This window comes from Dioscorea cayenensis, chromosome 14, assembly GCF_009730915.1.
Source record: "Dioscorea cayenensis subsp. rotundata cultivar TDr96_F1 chromosome 14, TDr96_F1_v2_PseudoChromosome.rev07_lg8_w22 25.fasta, whole genome shotgun sequence".
Lineage (NCBI taxonomy): Eukaryota > Viridiplantae > Streptophyta > Magnoliopsida > Dioscoreales > Dioscoreaceae > Dioscorea > Dioscorea cayenensis.
The window spans coordinates 12,519,061-12,527,880 of record NC_052484.1 but is presented as its reverse complement, the minus strand read 5'-3'; the positions used below and the strand labels follow the sequence as shown (position 1 = coordinate 12,527,880).

General features: G+C 40.0%; 1 non-coding gene across 1 annotated transcript; it reads left to right on the top strand.

Moving 5' to 3' along the window:
- The first annotated feature begins 1,968 nt into the window (after nucleotides 1-1,968).
- LOC120276593 lies at nucleotides 1,969-2,075 on the top strand. Its single transcript, XR_005541308.1, has one exon. It is a non-coding gene; the product is annotated as a small nucleolar RNA R71 (small nucleolar RNA).
- The last annotated feature ends 6,745 nt before the right edge of the window (nucleotides 2,076-8,820 follow it).

Sequence of the window (8,820 nt, the reverse complement as noted above, 5' to 3'; positions counted from 1 at the left end):
ACTTTGGTTACCTCCCAAGAAGCGCTTGTTTAACGTCACTTAGCTTGACGTATCTTGTCTTACCTCACGGGGGTTCATGAATGAAAGTCGCCCTCTTACCCATGGCTTGGAAGCATGATGTGCAAAGTCTCTTGAGGGTAGAGTGTGTATTATCGGGCTTCGGACCACCTAGCAATGGTTCATCCAACGTTTTTAGCTCATGTACGTCTCCAACAGCCTTGGAGCATTTCCGGTGGCATCTTCTAGACCTCTTCATTCTCCGGAGCACCTTCTTCAAGATCCCCATGGTAGATGATACTTCATCCGTCGACCCAAGCATCATTACATCTTCATTTCCCTCTTCTTGGTCGAACAAACCGTCATACGGATCCGGATTGAACATTTCCTGCATGTATTAATCAACAAGGTCATCAGTAGTGTCTAGAAAGTATAAAGCGTCATCAAAATCAAGAGAATGCCGCATGGCTTCAGCAAGGTGGTATATGAGCTTGTCATCTCCAACTCTCAGTGTGAGTTCTCCGCCGTCCATGTCAATCAATGCTTTGGAAGTCCGCAAAAATGGTCTCCCAAGTATCAAGGGTACATCTGCATCCTCATCGACGTCTAGCACTACAAAGTCAACCGGAAAAATGTACTTGTCCACCTTAACAAGCACGTCTTCGATGATGCCTCTCGGATGTCGCACCGTTCGGTCCGCCAACTGTAAAGTCATCCGAGTAGGCCTAGGCTCTCCCAAGCCTAGCTTTTGGAAGAAGGTGTATGGCATGACGTTGATACTTGCCCCTGAATCTGCCAATGCCATTTCCTCACCTAAGTTGCCAATGTTACACGGAATAATGAAGCTTCCCGGGTATTTCTTCTTGTTCGGCATGTTCTTTTGCAACACTGCCGAGCATGAAGCATCAAAAACCACTGAAGCACTCTCCTCCAACTTCCTCTTGTTGGTCAATAAGTCTTTTAGGAACTTCATATACTTAGGCATTTGAGCTAATGCCTCAACAAAAGGAATATTGATGTGGAGTTGCTTGAACAAACTCAGGAACTTCTTGTACTGTTCATCCCCTTGGTCATTTTTCAATCTAGAGGGATAAGGGATTCTTGGCTTGAAAGGTGGGGGTGCCACCTCTTTCTCTTTGCTTGTCCCTTCTTCAACCTCTATAACCTCGGGTGCATGTTCTTTTGGCTTCTCACTCGGAAGCCTACCTTCAACCTCACGACCACTTCTCAAAGTGATCGCCTTCACATGCTCTCTAGGGTTGGTTTTTGTGTTGCTTGGTAAACTTCCATGTGGCCTTTCGGAGAGAGACTTCGCAATATGCCCCACTTGATTTTCAAGGTTATGCAAAGAGGCGGTGTGGTTGCGAAGTGTAGACTCAACTGATTCAAACCTTGTATTTGCAGATTGTATGAATCTAGTCAAGTGCTTCTCTAAGTCTCTCATTCGGGTTTCCAAACCTGAGACCCTGTTTTCCACTTGAGGAGTTTGTTGTTGTTGGAAACCTAGTGGTCCCATGGCCTTTTGTGGAGCTTGATTACTCCATGAAAAGTTGGGATGATTCTTCCAACCTGAATTGTAGGTATTGCTATATGGATTTCCTTGAGGTCTCATGCCATTCCCTACAAAATCAACATTTTCCACTTAAGAAACATCTCCAATAGAGATCGGGCAATCGGAGGGAGCATGTCCTCCACCACAACCGGCGCAATTAGTCACGGCCGCCACTCTATTTGAAGTTAAATGATCTAACTTCTTACTCAAATTCTCTACTTGGGCCGCCAATGAAGTTACTGCATCAATTTCATGGAGACCGGCCACCATTTTCTTCTCCCTAGCATTCCATTGGTAGCTATTTAACCCCATTTCTTCAATCAACTGTCAGGCATCATCGGGGGTCTTGCTACCTAAGGTACCTCCTGCTGCCGCATCCAAGAGTTGCCTTGTACTCGGGTTCAAACGTTCACTCCGGGAATCCATGTTGCGGGCACTTTCTCAGGAGCTCCTTGAACCTTTCCCACGTCTCAAATAGAGACTCCAATTCCAACTGAACAAAGGATGAGATCTCATTCCTAAGTTTTGCTGATTTTCCGGGAGGGAAGTAACGGGCTAGAAAAGCTTCTACCATCTCCTCCCAAGTAGTAATTGATGCTCTAGGTAATGAGTGTAGCCACTGCTTCGCTCTCCCCTTTAGGGAAAATGAGAAGGCTCTCAATTTGATGGTATCATCCGTAACCCCATTTATCTTCAGATGTCGCACACCCTCGAGAAAGCTCTCTATATGACTATTTAGATCCTCATCGGCCAAATCGTTGAATTGTGCGGGATCTACGCAACATATGGATGAATGCCGGCTTTTAGCTCGAAATTTCGAGCTGAATCGGGGACGCACAATACTCGATCGTGTCCCCACATCGAAGGTCTGGCATAATCAGATAGTGTTCGCTGTTGCTCATTCTGTTCTGCCATGTTTTCATATTCTTCTACTTCCAAGTCAGCTGAATTAGACTGTTCTTGTACAGGTTCTTTGTCTTTTCTTCTAAGTGTGCGTTCAAGCTCAGGATCTCCTTCAATCAATATTGAGGGATTCCCTCGGGTCATAACCTGGAGCTGCACCAAAAGAAAGAAAACGAAATCAGAATGATGATAGAATAAGAAGATATGAAACAAAATGTATGGTGAAATAGCTAAGAAAACAAAGTGCAAAGTATCTCTAAACGCCTAGCTCCCCGGAAATGGCGCCAAAAACTTGACAAGATCCCCTTGCGTATATCCCGCAAGTGCACGGGTTTGTTGAAGTAATAATCCCGGGTGAGCGAGTATCGAATCCACAGAGAGTAGGGAATAAAAATACTTAATTCGATTCTTAGCTATGTAAAAGATCAATGATGATGAGTGTGATAGTGATTCAATTCTCAACAGTAAAAGCAACAAGTAAAAGAGCAAAAGTAAAGAAGGGGGGTAAGGCAATCGATAAAGATGGGGTACCCGGATAATGCTCCACCTAGGATAATTGTTTCAAGTGCAAGAATCCTTTATTATGCTTCCTAATCAATGCAATGGTGAGTCATGGAAATCCTTAATTACATAGTCCCAAATCTAAGTTCAACTATGCCAAACTCTATACATGTTCCGGAGGAGAAATCGAACAATCTCAACACCTCGCACTCGCATAGAGTTGCAATGAGCTCTAGGGATTCCAAGTGATAAATCTCTTCCTAATTATAGACCTAACTCTTTGGTCCAGGTGGAAGGTCCCTAACCACAATTGAGCCCTAGATACTAAGATCACCTCAACGCTTCACTCCGTTGCACGCGCAACTAAGCCCCAGCGGAAGTTCATCCCTTAGACCATTCATTCTATTATGGCCGTAAAGAACAAGAGGAACAGAGGTAGAATCTATCACGCCGGAGGGGAAAAAGGACGCTCCTGTACCTCTCGACTCACCCTCTCAACCCTCTCCAACCTAGCTTTGTCTAACGCTCGTGGTGTGTCACTCACTCACAAGGTTACCAACAAGAACTCTCAACCCTAGTGTTACTCTAGGGAAAATGTTCATACAATCAAGCATTCAAGGTTGGAACTCACAATAAACATCAATTTATTAAAAGCATAATAAAGAGCTTCAAAGAAACAAATACATCCTAGGGTTCACAATACCCGAATACCCACTAGGGGTTTAGCTCTCCATGGAGCTAAGTACAATCAAAGAAATAGAATGTAAAAGCAATGAATCCATAAAGAAACCTCCTCGATAGTCATGTCGATGGTCTTGTGGAAAGTCCTCTACTAGCCGTCCAAGGATTCCCTCGTCCGGTATAGGATACGCCTCGACGGAAGCTCCCCTACCAACCTTCTTCCTAAGGAATGACGATGTCAGAGCCGTAGAACCTCTCCAAAACCTTGGCCAATACCCCTCGAAACCCTAGCCGAAGCCCTCTCTCAAGTTGGGGAAAAGATGGAGAAAAGAATACTAAAATCGGGGCTGATTCGGCTTTTAAATAGGGCTAGAATCGGGCGACTACACGGGCGTGGATGCTTCACGCGCCCGTGGATAATTTCCACACGCCCGTGTGGATCCTCTGAATTCATGTTTTTCTGGGCCGACTGTGAACAGTCCTCCAAAATCAGTGCATTGTAATCCACATTGGCTTCTTTCCTTCATACTTGGCCTCACAACCCTACCTGCATAAAAGTAACATAAAAACACATATATTAGTGTAAAAACCTGAGAAAAGTAATGCTCAACATAAGGAATGAACGCTTCGCATCCATATCGCACAAGCACTTCTCAGTAGTGGATCTCTCAATTCATCACACAAGTGCATCAAGCATGAGTTCTCATATTTCATTATAATAGAATCCAAGACAATAGAAACACATAATTGAATTCAACAATGATAGATTGCAATTAAACAATTAACATAAAATCATTCAAAATCCATAACCAATGTCTATAAAAATGTGAACCCTGAGTTCCATCTATGCCCAAACACCAACAAGTTAGTTCTCCATTAAAGAAGAACACTCATACAATCCAATAAAGATGAGAGAAATGAATGGAAACATGAAAACCACTTTTCTCTCTTTGCCCATTGGGATGCCAATGAACTCTTCTTTTACCTTCCATAAATGCTGCCAAGGATTCTCCTCAATGGCACCAATGGTGTCCTAGTTGATGGATAATCCTCTTCCCCTTTTTGATTATGTGAGAAAACACTAAGCAACCCTCTCTATTTCTTCCTTTTTTAAGTCATCAAAAGATTCCCCAAAAACCCTCAGTAAATTGTTTTATACCTAACCACTCACATGCTACTTATGGGTGTAAGAACAAGGCCAAGGAGCTAGAGATGATGCATTACATGTCTTACAATCATCTTATGGGCATAAGCTCAGCTTGTGAGGTCTTCTATCTTAGTATTATGGTCTAGCTTGCAACAATAAGTGCTAGACCATAAACTCCTTTGGATAGCGCTTTCAACCTCCTTCACGGGCCTATACTTCTCCATGTAAACTTCTCTGGATGCTCCTTATGGTTCTACTTAAGAAGTAAGTCTTGCATGTAAGTCTATATGTCTAGTCATTGTGCTCCTCCTTACGGGTATAAGCATGCCTACAAGGTTCTCTGAATAAGGCTTATCTCCGTAAATCTAGCAGTAAGGTGACTGTAAGGTGTTTAGTCTAGTCTATTCCCTTGTTGTTGATGTCGAGAGAGCTTTATCTTCTTTGTTTTGACTCTAAATTGTTTTTGGCTTTTCCTCCTCATACTGCACTACCAGTCACCTAAAATCATATTTTTCACTATGTTTAATATCATTTTTCAAATAAACACCTTAATACATGCCAATTAAGTGTATAAATAAGTATAAAATCATGTTCAATTATACAATTATTAGGTTACTTTGGAGGAGGAGGAGATATACAAGCTTCAAATATGCAATATTTAAGACAAGGAGGAGATTTGTTAAGGGTGAAAAATATGCCTAGAATTTTACACATGTTGTTGTCAAATTACCATGCCTAAACCCTAGGTTTTCCCTTCACTTTTTACAAGTATGGTTTAACTTGTATGAAGCCTCCATTTTTGACATACACGGAGCAACAATTTTTGGCATCCATGTAAGAATACTTGGACCTTTTAGTTGTTTCATTTGCCTCTAAATACATGCCCTTTAACCATGTTAAGATCACCACAAAGGCACCAAGAGTACTTCTTGGATGAATGGGTGTTTAGGGTTTTTTTATTTGAGATGCATTGAATGAAATCTCCACTTGTAAAACTGCAATTTCTATAGTGAAATATTTCTCCTCGACCAGTGGACTTAGGCATCAAAAAGCCGAACCAAGTAATTTTGGTGTCATCTTCTTTTTATTTTCCCACTTTACTTTAATATTTTGTGTCGCTGCCATCTATCTATCTTAACATATACAAATTGAGATTCACAAATCACTCCTAACTTCAAGTCTAAGGAAGAAATTCTAGCCTATCATATACAAAAATCATAACAAAATAATATCCTTCCTAAAATATACATGGAGAATATTTTCTCTTAAAACATGCCCTAATTAAAATGCATCCCTGCCTAATACTCCTCCTTAAGTTGGATCATGTAAATCTCGAATGCTCAAATTGCCAATAAAATATTCAAATTGTTGTCGTCTGTGGGCCATGGTGAAAATATCAGTTAATTGGTTCAAAGTTCAAACATAACAAGTGGCAATGTTGTTGTATTGTATCTCATCACTAATAGAGAGATAGTTGACCTCAATATGCTTAGTTCGTTCATGAAAGACCGGATTGGTGGCTATATGGAGAACAAACATTTCAACTACTTTAACTCAGAGGAAGCATTCCCCATTGAGCGATACTTAGCTTCTGCAAATGATTAGAACACTGTTTGTTGCTTCTTTATTATGCAAGAGATAGGAAAGGATCCCAACAACACAACATAGCTAGTTAGTGAGTTTCATGTTATTGGGTAACTTGCCCAATTAGAGCCACAATGCGGCATTCAAGGGTAAATCATTGTTGGCCCTTAAGAAAATACCTTGTCCTAGATGCCTTTTTGCATCACTTGCAGAGTGTCCTCCTAATGATCTTGTGATGGACACTGCATAAACTAAGCTAGGATATGAACACAATAGCTAATATCATTTCTTGTAATAGTAAGATATTTTAGTCATCCCACCAATCATCGGTATTACTCAAGATTATCCGTAATTGCACTTGTACTAAATGTCAGTTGATGATTTTGTTCCATAGGAAAAGATGCTAGCTTTGTTCCCAATAAACCAACTTCAATGTCCAAGGCATATTTGCATTTGCAAAGAAAAGCACCTTTTGAACCATGGGTAACTTCAATGTCCAAAAAATACTTAAGAGCACAAAGATCTTTCATATAAAAACATTTGCTCAAATACTCTTTGAACTCGGCAACATCCTAAGAGTTATTTCTGGCTATGATCAACTCATCAACATATATTAACATACTCGAGCTTATATCTTTTTGCAATAAGTAAATAGGAAATAGTCAAAGTAAGATTGAACAAAGCCAAGCTTCCTTAATGTGACTGTCAATTTAGAAAACCAACAACGAGGAGCTTGTCGTAACCCATAGAGTGACTTCTTCAATTTGCACACCTTTGTTGAATCCTTTGTTAAAAATCCTGGAGGTAACTTCATACAGAAATCTTCATCCAAATCACAATGTAAGAATGCATTATACACATTTATCTAATGCAACTTCCACTTCTTTGCTGATGCAATAGCTAAGAATGCTCTTGATGTCACCATCTTACAACTAAGGCAAAGGTCTTAGCATAATCAAGACATTCAACTTGTCTATTCCCAAGAATTAGTAAGCATGCCTTATAACACTCAAGTGTTCCATCTAAGTTATACTTGATCTCATTTATTGATTTGTACCCAATAGCCTTTTTCTCAGGGGGCAAGGTCTCTAATATCCAAGTTCCATTATTCTCTAGAGCTTGTATCTCTCTTCGCATGGCCTCCCTCGATCTTTCATCTTTTACTACCTCAACATAATGAGTGGGCTCAATTCCTATTGCCATACTAGTCCGAAAACATAATGTTAAGGAGAAAAATTAGCACATGTTACATAATTTTACCATGGGATAAGGAGTAGTACCTAAGGATTATGACTAGGATTAGGCTTAAGAAAGAAGGTGGTATTGCAGACAATGTGCTAAATAAGTTACATACTCCTTCAATAGGATAGATGGCTTGTGCAGCAATATCCCTTACCAAGATTCTCTATTGATTCAATAGCTTCAATGGCCTACCTTCAAAACATCCAGCAGTGCCATGCCCTATTGCTTCTTGGATTCTCACTTGTTCATACAACATCATGTTTTTCTCTCCCCCTAAGTCTTGATATCCCCTTCCTTCTGTGTTCTTCGAGTATATCATCAAAATATTGTGTTATTAGGTGAGAACAATGATTCATCTCTGTGACACAAATGCCGCTCCATATCCTCTATATACGGAAAAAGATCTTCATGAAAGACCACATCGTGAGAAACAAAGTATTCTCCTTTTTCAATATCATAAACATGCCACCCTTTCTTTCCATATAGATATCCCATGAGTACACATCCTTCTTCTTTCACCAAACTTGTCTTTGTCATGAGCATTTCAGTGTGCATAACAAAAACAATCAAAAAATTAGCAAATGGTCACATTAAGGTGGTTTCCCAAACAGAATCTCATATGGTGTTTTTCCTTCAAGAAGCAAAGAGGGAGTACTATTTATCAAGTATCTAGTAGTTCATACACATTCTCCCAAAAATTGAATGAGCAAGCTAGCCTAAAACCTCAATGCCCTACCTATATTGTGTTATGTTGTGTCTACCTATTCTGCCATGTTGTGTCTACACATAACGTTTAATGCAACTCAAAAATATGACCTCAAACATGTAAACTCGGTTCCATTGTCACTACAAACAATTTTAACTTGCTTTTTAAATTGACAGTCAATTATGATTTGTAGAACTTCACTTTTTTTAAGTAGAAAGTAAACCCATATTGCATGTGAGAAATCATCAACAATTATCAAAAAATAAACTACACCACAAGATGCGGGCATTCTATATGCTCCCTATAGATGACAATGTATCAAGGAAAAATAATCATCAACTTTATTACTACTTTCTTGAAAAACATCTAGAATTTGTTTTACCTTAAAGTATGCATCACATGGCCCAGCTAGGCTATTATTACTACTAACATCAGGAAGGTAAGAAAGCAACTGTTTGGAAGGATGTCCAAGCCTGCGATGCCACATTTCTAGTGAATTCATTCTTC